The sequence below is a fragment of the Mus pahari genome, chromosome 6, assembly GCF_900095145.1.
Source record: "Mus pahari chromosome 6, PAHARI_EIJ_v1.1, whole genome shotgun sequence".
Taxonomy (NCBI): Eukaryota; Metazoa; Chordata; class Mammalia; order Rodentia; family Muridae; genus Mus; species Mus pahari.
The window spans coordinates 50,200,760-50,217,647 of NC_034595.1; the positions used below are offsets into that span (position 1 = coordinate 50,200,760).

General features: G+C 41.8%; 1 protein-coding gene and 1 pseudogene across 7 annotated transcripts in view; both read right to left on the bottom strand.

The window, feature by feature from the left end:
• Positions 1-16,888, bottom strand: part of Dock7 (dedicator of cytokinesis 7) — a 205,822-nt gene that overhangs the window by 184,575 nt on the left and 4,359 nt on the right. The gene's annotated exons all lie outside the window — the stretch shown is intronic.
• On the bottom strand, positions 2,963-3,845 carry LOC110323180 (annotated as a pseudogene).

A 16,888-nucleotide genomic window follows, 5' to 3' on the forward strand; every position in this document is an offset into this window, starting at 1 on the left:
GAGACAGGGTTTCTCTGTATAGCTCTGGCTGTCCTGGAACTCACTTGGTAGACCAGGTTGGCCTCGAACTCAGAAATCCGCCTGCCTCTGCCTCCCGAGTGCTGGGATTAAAGGCGTGCGCCACCAGGCCCGGCTTTATTTTGAAGTTTTAAGGGATAGGGTCTTCCTGGTGGAAGGAAGTCACTCGATATGGGCCTCTGGAGGTTCCAGCCATCGCACATTTCACACCTTAGACTAATCCACCCCACTACGCCATTCGGGCTCTGACAAACTGCAAACCTCTGAATGGCTGAGCGGAAAAAACATTTCCACAATTGTTTCTGTCTCAGCAACACTAAGTAACGAATGCAACTGGCTCTGTGCATGCCATTTATCCCCTATTTTGTATAAATATTTCAAAACAGGTTATTAAAGAAAATGCATATTCTCTAATTGTGTTGACATTTTCCTATCAAGAACTATTTTATTAGGACTAAAGAGATGGCTCGGTGGTTAAGAGCGCTAGCTGTTATTTATAGAGAACCCAGGTTTCATTCCCAGCACCCACATGGTGGCTCACATCCCTGTGTACCTCCAGTTCCAGAGGACCCAGTGCCCGCTTCAGTCCTCTCAAGGTGCCAGGCATGCACATGGTACACAGACATTCATTCCTATAAAGTAATACTAAAGCACTCAAACACATTAAATAATTTGATTGTTTTGAAAGAACTATTCTTTTGTGGCAAGTGAACACTACCGCAGTGACTACACCGACACTTGGCTCCTCCTGACAGGAAGAAAAGCCTGTCAAAGCAGGACTTCATCTGACTTAAGCCAACACCTTCCAGAAGAGTCCCTAGTACATACAGAGTGCTTAGAAAATGCTCAAGAGCCAAAAGAAGAAGTAAGAACAGACACCAAAATTCCTAATTCCTTCCCTCAAAAGCAGGTGACCACTGACGCTGCTGGGGCTCCTGGAAGATGAAAGCCACCCCTCCCACCACCAAATCTCAGCGCCAGAGGGGGAGACAGAGAGAGGAAACACATGAGTAAACGTGAATTTGGAGCGTGCCTAAAATATATGACTCCACAGCTTCAGAGGAAACCAGTCTGAGAGTGCTGATGGTTAAATTCATCTGAAACAGAACCTGCCTCAGTCATTTGCTGGGGACAAACTGTCTTCAAGGGTTTCTCTAGAAGTCTGGTTGACCTCATTTACATACCAAAGAGGATTTTGTAAAAGCTAACATTTAGTATAATAATCTCTGATTTAATGTAAAAATGTTAAATAATTTCAGATATGTAACTTGTTTACTTATCAGAAAATAATTTCTATCTTTAGTATATCAGCAAAAGGCTGTTTTCAAGAAAGAGAAAAAACAACAACAAAACACTGGCATAAGAAAAATCTTTAAAACAAAATATATAAAAGAAGTTACATGCATTCATTAAAAATTCACATGCAAAAAAAGCTTTTCTAGACAGGCGGTGGTGGCGCACGCCTTTAATTCCAGCACTTGGGAGGCAGAAGCTGGTGGATTTCTGAGTTCAAGACCAGCCTGGTTGACAAAGTGAGCTCCAGGACAGCCAGGGCTACACAGAGAAACCCTGTCTCAAAAAACAAAAACAAAAACAAAAACAAAAGCAAAAAGTTTTTCTTAGGAAAAAAATGTCTCCCGGGCCCAGAGAGATAGCTCAGTGGTTAAGAGCACTGAATGCTCTTCCAGAGATCCTGAGTTCAATTCCCAGCAACCACATGGTGGCTCACAACCATCTGCAATGTGATCTAACAACTCTCTTCTCATGTGTCTGAACACAGCTACAGTGTACTCATTACATAAAATAAATAAATAAATCTTTTTAAAAATTATCTCTCTCATTACTACTTCCAAATCCACAGTGAAATTTCTCAAATGTAAACTTTTAACCATTTAATATCTTCACGGATATACTTCATACAAAAAAAGAGAAAGAGCAAATCTTTATTTTTTTAGGTGTGTATGCATTAATTACATTCACTATCTTTTCTTCATAAGTTATACTTAGAAATCTTTCCCAATCAACACATAAAGTTAATAATACGAGCAAAATCTGTCAAGCACTTACAGTGTGTCAAATAAAAAGTTATATTTAATATTCAGGAACACCCCATGAAGCAAGAACTATATGAGGATATTGAAGTTTCAAGGTCATTATGATGACATAATTAACTAGCAATGATGCCAGGATGTGAACATAGAGATTCCACAGGTAACCACTGCTAATCTACTCTACAGCCCATTCTGTGGATAAACTGGTGTATGGAACAAGCCTTTATCAATGAACATTAGGCTACTTCTAGTTTTCCGCAACATTATCACTAGAATGCTCCTACAAACATTTTTTCCTAAATGGAGAATTATGGGTTACTTTCGTCTTTCTTCAGGGCCTCTCATATTTCCAAATTTTCTGAAACAAATTATTTCATGAGAAAAATAGGTTTAGAAACTGTAAAATAATAGGCCTGGCATTAAAAATGATAGGGACAAGGTTTAAGTTCAAATCTATAACAGACCTAGCAATAAACAGCAGTCATTTTAGCACTTTAAAGGTGGAGACAGATGGATTGCCATAAGTTCCAGGCTGCTTGAACTACAGTAAGACACTACCTCAAAAAGAAAAAAAGTCGTGTGTGTTGGGGGGGTGGGTTAATATGTGTATATAACACAGGTATATGATGTAAATATAGTATGTGTTATAAATAAAGTCACATACCACCCCCACACACTTCCATGGAATCAAGTTTTCAAAAGCAAGCAATTCTGATTATAGTTCATTTTAAGTATTTCTCTATTTCTCCAAATTTCACTCAACAACTCAGGTAAAAACAGTGAAAAATGCCTAATGTACAAACTAACAGATTAATAGAAACCCTGCTGTTTGAAGGTGTGTCTCTGTATTTTGAATTGTTTGTTGTTGTTGTTGTTGTTGTTGTTGTTGTTTTTAATTTCATCATGCTATTTAATCTAGCATGTATGTTGCCTAGAAAGGCTTGTACAAACACTTTTCCAGCGTGTCTCCTAGAGACCATTTCACCCACTGCTCTGTTTGGCACTAGCCTCTTGTCTCTCTCTTCAGCAATGGTGAGGCGGATTCCTTTTCCATGGGGAAGAGAGATCCATGGTTTGTTGCCCTTACCAATAACAAAAATGTTGGACAGCCGAGTGGCAAAGCTGTTGTCATTGGCATCTTTCACATGAACCACATCAAAAGAGCCAGGATGTCTCTCTGTGTTAGTGATTACACCAATTCTTCCCAAGTTAGCACCTCCAGTGACCATACACAGGTTCCCAGTGTCGATCTTGATGAAGTCAGTTATTTTGCCTGTCTCCAAATCAATCTGAATGGTGTCATTCACCTTGATGAGGGGATCAGGGTATCAAATAGTACGAGCATCATGGGTCACCAGATGTGGGATTCCTTTTGTGCCCACAAAGATCTTTCTCACTTTGCACAACTTGTACTTGGCCTCCTCGGGTGTAATACGATGAACAGCAAAGCGACCCTTGGTGTCATAGATCAGAGGGAAGGAAGTTCTCTCCAGTCTTGTCAATGCTGATGATATCCATAAACCCAGCAGGGTAGGTTATATCAGTCCTGACTTTCCTATCAATCTTAATGAATCACTGCATGCAAATCTTTTTTACTTCATCTTCAGTCAGGGCATACTTAAGTCTGTTCCTTAGGAAAGTGATCAGAGGCAGGCATTCCCTCAGCTTGTGAGGACCAGTGGATGGACGAGGAGCAAACACACCAGTCACCTTATCCAACACCCAATGTTTTGGAGCAGCTACATGCTTCAGGTGTTTCTTGGGACCACAAGCCATGGTTGTGTTGGGAACAGAAAGAGACTTGCCTTCTTCCAGCGAATGAAGAAATTCTGTATTTTGAATTGTTAATTCCATAGAACTAAGTGCAGAGAATTAAGTGCTGGCTGGATTCTGGTGTTGTCATTTTTATGGTCCATCCCTGGATTTTCTACTTTGTAAATATTCGTCCTTCCTCACCTACTCAAAAACAATCTAGAAATGTACCAGAGGTTGTCTCACCACTGATTGGTCGTAATAAAGATCTGATGGCCAATCGCTGAAGCAGGAGTAGAGGGTGGAACTTCCAGTCAGGGGAATGATGCAGGAAGCGGGAAAATCAAAAGCCAACATGAAGGGGAGTAGACATGGACCAAATTGGAGCAGAAGCAAAGAAGAGTAGAGCTAGCCATGTGGCAGATAGCAGGCTAGATAGATGGGTTAAGTTAGATGTGTTACCTGAGATATTGCCCCAGCAAAAGGCCCAAGCTTTAAAGTTTATTAGCAGCCTCCACGTCTTATTATCCCACTGGTAAGTCCAAGAAAGTCCCGCTATAAAACATTCCAAAAACTAACAGATTAACAGGAACACTCCAATGGCAGCCACCACTGTTACAATCTAGCACATGTCTTTCATGGACTCTGAGCAGAACTCAGTTGAGACACTGTCTTTGGGTCACTTTTGTGTGAACTTGTCTAAAGTCCTTAGGATGAGCCAGAGGACTGGACCTGGCTAAGATGTAGACAACAGGACAAAAGGAGTCCTTCTACTTGATTTCAGGACACTATTTGTCAAAGCTTTATAAGGTACTGTGTTAAGGAGATAAATATGTCCCCAACAGAGTGATTTCATAGGGCATTTCAGTATGTCTTAATTTCTTCCACTACCACACAGCAACAACACGGTTCCCCACTTTATAGAACATATTAAATTATAATACAGAGAAAAAAAAAAAAAAAAAAGCACCCGTGAATGTCAGCACTTATTTAAAATTAAGTGGCAACAGGTGGGGAAAGTCTACAGTGAAAAGCCAATCCTCCTCCTCCCCTCAAAACGAATAAAAGATGTTTTTAATTTAACCCATTTCTTAATAGAGTCTTAGGGGCTGGAGAGATGGCTCAGTGGTTAAGAGCACCAACTGCTCTTCCAGAGGTCCTGAGTTCAATTCCCAGCAGCCACATGGTATCTAATAACCATCTGTAATGGGCTCTGATGCCCTCTCCTGGTGTGTTGAAGACAGCTATAATTGTTCATTAAATAAATAATAGTCTTAAGAACTGTCTTGCCCATCCTAATTTATTCAAAGTTTTTTGTTTTTGTTTTCCTGATTTTTTTTTTTAAGACAAGATCTCCCTCTGAACCCCAGGCTGGCCTAGAATCCCCCTGGCATCAAACTCATGAAATCTTCCTGCCTCAGTTGCAGTACAAACCACCTTACCTGGCTTATTCTAACTTGTAAATACTTCTCAAGCCCATGTCCTATCCCATCCCTTCCTACAGTATCTGACTCATAACATACTTGTAGCCAGCAGTGGTGTACACACCTTTAATCAAGCACTCAGGAGGCAGAGGCAGGGGAATCCCTAGTGAGTTCTACGCCAGCCTTGTTTATATAGTAAGATTCTTTCTGAAAACAAAACAAAACAAACAAAAACTCCACTGTGAAACTCTGAATGTTCTTTTCCTTCGATCATGAAGAAAGTGAGGATTTCTGCCAGCCCCAATTATGTTGGAGGTTCTAACCAATGAAATGGGGAGGGGAAAAAGCAAGTGTGCGGAAGAGCAGAGGGGAAACCACTCCAGTCTGGAGCGTTACAGCACGAGGCTGCCATTCTCAGCCAAAAGTTGTATAAGAGGTATCAGGAGGCAAACCCCAAGTCCCCAGCCCTGAATTAGCCTGAGTGGAAGAAAAATGAAGAAGCCATAAAACACGGATATGGAGAACTTGCCTGCACTCTACACTACATTCCCAGGGGAGACTGCTATAGTAAAAGTCCCCTTAACAAAACCCCAAACCATTGGTAAATAGGTCTGACCATGGAACACATCTATTATGCTGTCAGGTGCTGAGCCCTGAAATGTCACTTACTGGCTGAGAGATGAAGTGACCAGATAAACTCTTTCTCCATGGAGACTGAGTCAGCAAGAAAAGAGATGCAAGTAATGTTTTCAGGATGGATTACACTGCAAAAGACCCACCCCTGAGGCCAGCCTGAACACAAGTTATAAGAAGTGTGGTCATGGGAGAGGTATCAAAAAAGAAAAAAAGAGTGTGGTCATAAAGATCAATGCACAATACTCTCTTAGATTTTGAGAAGCTACGGTGATAGAACATCATCTGACTGACCAGTCACGACTAAGAGTGATGAGCAACAGTGAAAGCACACATCATAAGAGAACAACGCTGCTGGAAATTAGCACAATCATTAAAATGCTTGCTGCAGGGCTGAAGAGATGGTTCAGCGGTTAGTGCACTGACTGCTCTTCCAGAGGGTTCAGTTCCAGCATCCACACGGCAGCTCACAAATGTCTATAACTCCAAAATCTGACACCCTCACACAGGCATATATGCAGGCAAAAACACCGATTCACATAAAATGAGAATGAATTAATTAATAATAAAAAGAAATACATACAAAATGCTTGCCACAATAGAACCTGAGTTTGACCCCAGTACCTACATAAGAAGCTGGGTGTGCCTTCAGTGTCCTGTGAGATTACATGTCAGAAGCCACTCCCATAAAGTCTCACCAACATGACTGCCTAAACAGGAGGTGAACAAGGACAGACAGCAAGAGACTTGCTAAAGTGGATGGAGAAAGCTCAGGACCCTCAACCCTACACAAAGAACTACACAACTAAGGAATGCCAGGAGTGGGAGAAAGTCTTCCCCAGGGAAGGCACACCAGTTAACTATCCAAGACCAAACGGTCAGCCCTGAAAACATGCAAACAAGTAACACCATACAGATGGAGCACAGTATATTTATGTATCTACAAATATATACGTATGTGTGTTTATATGTATGTATGTATGAATGTATGTATGTAACAACAGTTTATGAAAAAAGAAGCCATGAATTTGAAAGAGGGCAAGGAGTGGTGTGTGGGGGGGGGGTTGGAGGTAGGAAAGAGAAGTGGGAAATGATGTAATTGTACTATAATCTCAAAACATAAAAGAAATGTATTTCTGAAAAGCTGGGCAAAGCAGCACACACCTATAATCCCAGATCAGGTGATTCCCCAGGGCCTGCTGGCCAATTATCCAGACAAATGAGGGAACTCTGGCTTAAACAACAGATCTGGTCGAAACAAACAGGATGGAGAGCAAATGAGGACGCCACCCGACGTTCACCTCTGGCCTCCACACATGGACACAGACAAAGCATAAAGACACACACAGAGAGAGAGAGAGAGAGAGAGAGAGAGAGAGAGGAGATACGGGGTGGGGGTGGGTCCTGCTGACTTTGTTCCCACGAAGGATGTTCCACTCATAAAACAGGCAATTTGGGAGTTAGAGGAGGAGAAAGAGGCCAAGGGGTAAGAGAGAGAAACATTCAGAGTGAAAAGAAAAAGAAATAAAACTGTCTCTTACTCATCAAGACGATACTCCATACAGAAAACTCTAAAGAACCCATGAAAAGACAGTAAATAAACAAACTTAGCAAGGTCCTAGGATACTACTTCAATATTCAAAAATCAACAGTATTTATATATCCTAGCAATGAACAAACCCATTAAATAAGCCTTTGTATGGTAACATCCCAAACAAAAGTAGTTTAAAATAAACTTAACAAAAGAAGAAAAAAACTAGAAGAACAAGGCCAAAAGAAGGTGGAGGAGGTGACAGCTGTACACTGAAAACCTAAATCTACTGAAAGGAAACCAAGTAAGAGACTGGGAATGTAGCTTAGCCAGCACAGTATCTGCCTAGCATGAAGCCATGCCTGCACATGCACACTTGTAATCCCAGCACTGCAGCTAGATCACTCCTTCCAAGGCTGGTGAGACAGCAAGGGAGAAAGAAAAGAACGTAAGAGCCAAGGGATGGGGAGACCCAAGCAGATAGACATCTGGACCTGACCTGGCCAAGGCACTCCCGAGCCTACTGCAGCTGCGTTAAAACCAGCACAAAAATGAGCCCAGCAACATTTCATCTCAGATGGGGGAGGGTTCCCTGAGAGTGTCCTTTACTTCAGTGTGAAAGTCACAAAGTTGCCCTTGCTCCAGTAAATATCCTACCCATATTCAGGCAACGACCCCAATTAAACTCAATCCCCACACACAGACAAACCATGAACATAGGGGTGTATCCTTATTGGGGAAAAAACATTTCATCGGGAAAAGGAATAGGGAATAGAGAACAAATACAAACACACACACACACACACACAAACTGTCAAAGAATTTTTAAAAATAAAATGCTGAATATGATCTAAGTGAACAAAGACTCTCCATGCCCATGGACTGAAAAGCTCAGTCTTGTCTACAGTCATTCTCCCCACACTCCTGTACAGAGACAAGGCAATGCCTATCAAACTTCCTAAAGGGTTATCGCAAACCATAGCACACTTTCTATTAGTGCTGATCCTAAACTGTGCAAAATATCTAGAACAGCTAAAACGACTTGAATTAGAAGTTACATGTGAAGAAGACTCACACCGACAGCCTTCAAAACTCAGAACAGTGAGAATCTGGTCTCAGCATGAAGGAGTCAGTGACTGGGAACTGAAGACGCACACACCTAGGGGGCAGAGGACAGATAGTTCAACATCATCTCCTGCTATGCAGCTTGGCAAGGTAAGATCCTGTCTCAAAAACACATGCAACAAGAATCAGAACTCTCTCTTGTTTAGCACCAGCTAACATGGTAACTGTGTTGTCACTGGGGGAGAGGCATGCTAGATTCACATGTGGAGCCCAGGCTCCCCTACACCTTCACCTGGATTGCCAGGACTGAACTCAGGTGGGCAGGCTCGCACAACAAGCGCTTTCCCACTGAGCTCTCACCAGCCCTCAACTAACTTTTAGAATTCAGTGCAGAATGATTACATTGTGTAATAATCAAATTAGAAAATTAGGACTTCTGAATTCCTAAACATCTTTTGTTGTTGTTGTTGTTGTTGTTGTTGTTGTTGTTGTGAGGTGGATTAGCAGTTTAGTGCACTGTTTATCCAGAGGACCTGGGTTCAATACCCAGCACCCACATGGAGGCTTACCACCATCTGTAACTCCAGGTCCAGGGCATTCAGCACTCTCTTTCGGCATCGGCAGGCATCCACATGCATGTGGTGCACGTGCATATATACATAGAGCCAACACCATACACATAAAATTAAAATAAATCTAAAAAGAACTAAAGCCAGAGGCTGGAAAAATGACTCAGTGGTTAAAAGCACTTGCTCCTGCAGGGGACCCAGGTTCAGCTCCTAGACCCACATGGTAGCTAACAACCATTTGCAATTACAATTTCAGAGGATCTGATACTGTCTTCTGACCTCCTTGGGCACTAGGCACACATACATACATGGAGACAAAACACTCATACACATAAAGTAAATCAAATAAATCTAAAAAAAAAAAAGTTTAAAAATTAAAACCAAGTGTTGAAACAAAAATAAGTACACAAATGTTCATAGAGGCATATTCATAATAACCAAAAGACAGATCCTACTCACATGTCCATTAACTGATGAATGAAGAAACAAAATGTGCTATGTAAAATGGGACACTCATTCATAAAAAGTAAAAATAAGAGTATGTATTATAGCATGGAAAAAACATGGCAACACGCTTTTAAAAGCCACACACAAAAAGACCGCATGCTACATAACTCCATTTATGTAAACTGTTCAGAAAAGGCTAACACAGAGACATAAAAGCTAGACCAGCAATTAGTTACCCAGGGTTTTAAGTGGAAATGGAGACCAACTTAAACCTGGCACACAGCTCTTCTCCGGTGCCATCAATACTCTACAATCATAAATTTACTAAAATCACTCACTGTGTACTTCAAGATCTATTCATTTATTTCATATAATATCAATGCTCTGTTTTCATGTACACCAGACCAGAAGAGGGACTAGGGCGTCAGATTCTATTACAGACGGTTCTGAGCCACCATGTTGGGTGCTGGGATTGAACTCAGGACCTCTACCCCTGAGCCATCTCTCCAGAACCTCACCTGTATATTTTAAATAAAATGTATGGCATGTAAAATATACTTCAATAGGATGAGTGGGACGTCTCAGAGCGTAAACTGACTTGCCATGAAAGCCCAAATTCAGCCCCACAACCTACGGTAGGAGAGACTCAACTCCAGAAAGTTGTCCTCTGCCCTCCACCTGTGCAGAGTGGTATATGTCCATGGTCCATGAACACTGATAATAAGTGAGGTTAAATTATATACAATAATAGAGCCAAGTCTCTTGTGACTGGGGCTGCTCTGAGAGAATCAGGGGATGATATCAACCAAAGAAAGGACAATGGAGAGAGCTGAAAGAAGAGAGCCAGTGCAGAGTGACAGAGACAATTTGGGATCCAGAAACATGTACCACTAGCCCTGTATCTTTAGCAATAATTACAACAATCATTAAAGTGCTAATATAAATGAGGGTTAGCTCAGCTTTCTGGTGAGTGTGTGCACATGTATGAGAAATTCAAAATCCAAAAAGTAAAACCAGGTAAACCTTCTGTGAAGGTTATGAAAAGCCACTGTGGTGGTTTGAATAAGAATGGCCCCCATAGGCTCCTACGCTTGAATGCTTGCTCCCCAGTTAGAACTGTCTGGGAAGGATTAGGAGGTGTGTCCTTGTTTGAGGAGGTGTGTCACTGGAGGATGTAATGGGGGTGCAGGATGTAAGCACTCAGGACTGCTCCATGGACTAACACTGAAACTGTAAGAACCTTCCCCCCACTTCCCCATCTCATTAAATGCTTCCTTTTATAAGCTGCCTTGGTCATGGTGCCTCTTCACAGCAATGGAACAGTGACTAAGATAGGCATTAAGGTCTGAGCTAAGCTTTTTAAAATTTATATTACAGGGAATCGATAGCCAGCTAAGATCAAGTTAATAATGAGTCTCTTTGAATTTTACCAGTTCTACTTCAATTTAAGGAAGAATATGGAACCATTAAAATGATTAATTTGAAGGTCAGGGAAATGGCTCAAAGGTTAAAGAACACATCATCCAAGCATGCATCACCCAAGCACGAGGGCTGGCGCTCAGATCCCCAGCGCTTCCAGAGATTCCAGGTTGACAAGGGAGAAACCCTGCCTCAATAAGTAAAGTGGAGAGTAATCAAGGAAGACGCCCAACATCTAACACAGAGAGAGGGAGAGAGGGAAAGAGGGGGAGAGGGAGAGAGGGAGAGAGGGAGAGAGGAGAGAGGGAGAGAGGGAGACAGAGAGAGGGAGACAGAGAGAGGGAGAGAGGGAGAGGAGAGAGGGAGAGAGGGAGAGAATAAATAAAATGATTAATTTTATTTTGTATGTGTGAAAGTGTTTGTACATGTGTGTTCCTGTGGAGGTCAAAGGTCAGCCCCGGGTGTCATTCCTCAGATACCATCCACCTTGTTGTATTCGATGGGGTCTCTCACAGACTTGAAGCTCCCTGTTGAAGCTATACTGGCTGGCCAGAGAGCCCCAGGGATCAAACTGTCACTGATTCCCCAGCACTGGGGTTACATAGGCATGCCTCTACTCGTGGCTTATTTATGTGAGTTCTTGTGCTAGCACAACAAGCATTTCACAGACTGAGCCATACCCCTGCTCCCAAATTACCTCTGAAGAGCATCTGCCACTTAGTATGACCAGCACTCTTACCTTCCTTCCTCTCATTAGAAACCCTTTCTGTTTGGTAAGGAACTTACTCCTTAAGACCCAGTGGGGCTGACATCATTACTCTCCCTCCAAGCCAAGGAAGGGCAAGGAACCCAGGACTGACCAGACTCTTGTGCGTCCCTAAGCACAGCACTTGGTTCAAGGAAGCACGGTCTCCTGAAGCAGACAGGTAACTGAGCTCATTGCAACTGCTTTGGTTTGGGGTTCGGGTGTAAAGTCTGAGCTACAAAGACAGCAGACCTTCTGCAGCATTTGTATCCCCTAATCCAATCTTAACTAACAAGAGTGAGCGCTTCTTTGTGCATGTAAATGAATTTGATTTGAGCTTCTGTGATTGCATTTTAAAAATTCCCTTGCTTTAAAAAATAAAGCCAGTGAAAAAGTAACAGACATCCAAAGTGGCTGCCAGGAAGCCACATGACAAACAAGGCCGAGCAGGACTTAACCCAGGACTCTGAGCCTTCTAGAACAGGAAGGCAAGGGCCCCTGCCACAAAATTCTCTACTGACCGAGGAACTCTCTCTGTCCACAGATGCTCTTTGTGGCCAGCAAGCACATCTGCCAAATGCCCTCTCTCCAGTTCTTTGTGAAGCAGCAGCCAGGAAGTCATGCCTCCACCCTCCATTACTTCTCTTTCTGAGCCTCACCCCACCTTCTCTTGCTCCGGATTCCCTGGGACTATATTTCCCAAACAAAGCCTAGATTCTCAATCCTTAGCCTCTGTTTCTACGGAATGAAGTCTGAAAGAATTTGTATAAAGAAAAGAGAAAGAAGAGAAGAGATGTAAAAAAAGAAAGGGGTTGCAGAGATGGCTCCGATGTTAAGAGCACTGACTGTTCTTCCAAAGGTCCTGAGTTCAATTTGCAGAAACAACATGGTGCCTCACAACCATCTGTAATGGGATCTGAAGACAGCTACAGTGTGCTCATAATACATAAATACATAAATCTTAGGGGAAAAAAGAAAGAAAATATCCCTCAGCAACCATCAGCTCAAGAGTGAGGCACAGAACGCTTTGCCTTTGAGATCATGGAGTACAAGGCCAACAGGAATGGTAATAACTGCACAGTAATGCAAGTTAATTCACAGCTTTCCATCACTACAACAAGAAACTTTACATAAGTGAATTCCAAAGATAAAAGTGGTGTTTAGGGTCACTTTCAGAAGTTCCAGTCCATGCCAAGAGGCCCCTTTGCTTTAAGCCCATAGGTAGGTAACACATCATAGAGTACAAACATGGCAGAGCAAAACCAGTCACCTTATGACCAGAAAGCTAAAGAGAACAAGGAATAGACGGGTGCCCAATCCCTTCAATGCCATGCTTCTGATGACTCTTAAATGACCCATCAACTTCCCAAAAGCCACTTGAGGGCCACCTATTAACACTCAGGTCTTTGGGACATATCAGGACCGAACTACAGAGCAAAATCAAAAAACAAAAAACCAAAAATAAATAAATAAATGGATAAATAAATAAATACTGTTAACAGTTGAAAAGGAACAAACAAAATTTTATAACTCCCAGAAAATATGACTAATATATATCAAAAATATTTTAAAAAAAAATCTACAGGCATGCTTTATAACCAGAGTTTTAGTAAGATGTAGCTAGACATAAAGTTATTGGATACCTGAAATAAACCTAACCAAAGACAGGCCAGGACCTTACAGACAAACCATGAAGCTGTGTTCCTGCGATGAGAAAGTTCTAAATAACAGAAAAGAGATGCTGTGAATTGTGCATTGCAAACTCAGTATTAAAACCAAACTGATGGTTAAGTTCAACATAATTCCAATATAATTCTAATAGGGTGTGCCTGGGACGTTTTTGTTTTGTTTTTTACTTTTGGAAGGATATAGCCTAAAATTTCATAGAATATCAAAGGGCTAAAGAAAGTCAAGATGCTTTAAAAAAGGGGGGGGGGCGATAACTGGTCTACTAAATCCTGAAGCTGATTAAAATTAAAACCATCCTAACTGGTAAAAAGACACATACCACATCTACGGAACAAGAAATTATGGCAGAAGTATGAGAGCACACCAGTAAGGAAAGGGTAATTCACTCAGGAAAAGTAACAAGTTCATTCCACTCACATATTAAGTAAATGGAATACAAACCTCAAAGGGAGCAACTAGAGAGTGTCTGTCAAGACAGACAAGGATAGGGCTGGTGAGATGGCTCAGTGGGTAAGAGCACCCGACTGCTCTTCTGAAGGTTCAGAGTTCAAACCCCAGCAACCACATGGTGGCTTACAACCATCCCTAACAAGATCTGACGCCCTCTTCTGGAGTGTCTGAAGACAGCTACAGTGTACTTACATATAATAAATAAATAAAGATTTTAAAAAAAAAAAAGACAGACAAGGATAAGAAGAGGTTTCCTATGACTCTAGCATAGTATGTTATGCTAGAGTCATAACATACTGGGGTTGACTTAGAGTTCAGCTTGGCAGAATGTTTGAGTAGCATGCAGGTAGCCCTAGCTTTGGTCTCCAGCATCCATATACTGGGCATAGTTGTTACAGACAAAAAGATGAGAAGTTCAAGCTTAGGATGCCCCCCACCACACAGGCCAGCCTGGACTACATGAGACACCATCTTAAAGAAAAAACAAATAAGCAAACAAGGTAATAACGTAACACAGAAAAACATAAGCACTTTAAAACTGAGAACTAGCTTTTCAAAAGTTTCCCTGGAAAGGATAAAAAATAAGCCATAATGGGGAGTACTCTCCAAATAATCAATAAATGACTGACCGTATGCAAAGTACTCATACAAAATCACAAAGGAAAAAATCGGGAGGGATGACCACAAAGATTTAACTAGGCAATTTATAAAACATTTCAATAATCAATAAAACACACAGCACAGTTTAACTTCATTAATAATTCAGTAAATAAAAATTAAAACTTTACTATGAGCTAGCATCATGAATCCAATACACTGACAATCTAATACATTTAAATTATACTGCAAAACTGGCAACACCAAGCAACAGCAATTACACACAAAGCAACCTTGTTGTAGGGGCAAAAATCCCTGTCATCACGTTAGAGAACAGCTTAACCTCACCTAACCCTAGTAAGTAAAACCGCTACAAATAACAACACACTTCAACCAGGAATTCCAGAGTTGAACACACCCTAGAGCAGCAGTTCTCAGGTGTGGCATATCAGATATCCTGCATATCAGATATACATTATGGTTCATAACAGTAGCAAAATTACAGTTATGCAGTAACAATGAAATAATCTTATGGCTGGGGGTCACCACAACATGAGAAAGGGTATTAAAGGCATATAAAGCATAAAGAAGGTTAAGAACCACTGCACTAGAGAAACTTAAGCATAGATGGGTCCTGAATTTCACAATATAATTTTTAGCAAAAGTAGGAGAAAAGAAATAAATAATACGCCAGGCGTGGTGGCGCACGCCTTTAATCGCAGCACTCGGGAGGCAGAGGCAGGCGGATTTCTGAGTTCGAGGCCAGCCNGGNCTACAGAGTGAGTTCCAGGACAGCCAGAGCTACACAGAGAAACCCTGTCTCGAAAAACCAAAAAAAAAAAAAAAAAAAGAAAAGAAATAAATAATATGATTCAAGTACCTTCAAAATTCAGAAAAGGAAACCTCTATTACTTAGAAATATATCTGCAGGTGATAAGAACAAAACACAAAGTAAAGGTCATCCCCCAGACTCAACACAAAGCATTGGAATAATCTGAGAAATGGGTAAGCTCTATCTGCCTTGTTGGTTTTTAATTTTTAAATTATGCTTAGTATTTCTTGAGGAAGGGGTGTACGCACATGGCACAGCAGCAAGACGTTTAAAGAGCAACGTATCACAGCAGCCGTGAGATGTGCAGCAGGTGAAGGCGCCACCAACCTGGGCCTGAGTTAGAACCCTGGGGTTCTCAGTATACAAGAGAGCTGACTTCTTCCTGCAAGTTGTTCTCTGGCCCCCACATTATGGTATATAGTATACACAAACACATGAACACACTACACACACACACACACACACAGCTACACTAAAGCTATTTTTCTAAAAGAGGGCATACAAAAGGTTTAAAGGAATCTAAATTACAAATGAAAACAAGAGAACAGTTAATGGTTCCATAGGGGTACGGTGAAAGCACCTCTGACCAGAGAACAAGCTGTAAACTAAAGAACGAGTCAGCAAGAGAGAGACCAGATATAGTGAACCTTAAAACACAAGCGAACCTTTGGAATTCCACTCAAAGAAACCTGTACTCCTGATGAGAGCCGTTCTGCAGGGAGCCTGCAGCACGTGTGAGTGGAGTGCAGAGAATAGGCCTGGGATTGCCTAGGGAAGTGTTGACGCACTGAGGCCACACTGAGGTGGCAGGCAAACAAGGAAGTTCCAGCATCCACAGGCACTAGACTTGAACAGTCAAGACCTGATGTAGCAGCACCTAATTGTCCCAAAATTAGACTGACTCATTCATTATTGTAACTGAAGTTCATTCACTTAGTTTATAGAACAGGGTGGGTGGGTGGGTGGGTGCGCGAGCGCGCACGCGTGCGCGCGCACAGAGATGAAAAACTGGGAGAGGGGCTAGCTCCTGAAATCAGTACTAAGGCGAAAGGAAGGAAGGTCAAGAGTTAAAAGCTAAGCATGCTCACTCGGCCCAAGCATTCCTGAAAGACAGAGCAGGAAGTGATCATGATGATAGCATATACCTGATAGAACTGGGACTAGAAACAGAAAACCAGCAATTGGTGGGAGCTAGACAACTCAATAAGTCTTTGTTTTACACTGAAACTGGTGTAAGTCTTATGATAGAAAAGAAAGGTCTCTTAAAAGGGATAAATGTTAGAATGGAAAGGAGAAAGTGTAGAGCCAAGGTTCTGAGGGAAATGATAAGAAATAGGCTTCAAGATTACAATAGCACATGCCTAGCACATCGGGGGTTAAGGGAGGAAGACCAGAGTCCGAAGCCAGCCTGGCTTACACAGGGAGACCCTGTCTCTGAGAGAGGAGAGGGGACTCTGGAGTAACCTCATCTGAAAGAAGATGATAATAAAAGGTAAGTGAACTGTTCTGGTCTCACTCCAACGTGTGGCTTAGTACAAATAGACTAGATACTGAGCATTAACCATTAGTGGGGCAAGGGCTGGGCGGTAGATCAGTGGAATAGATCTTACCCAGGTTCAATTCTAGCATAACAACAACAAAAGGGAGGGAGGGAGGGAGGGAGGGA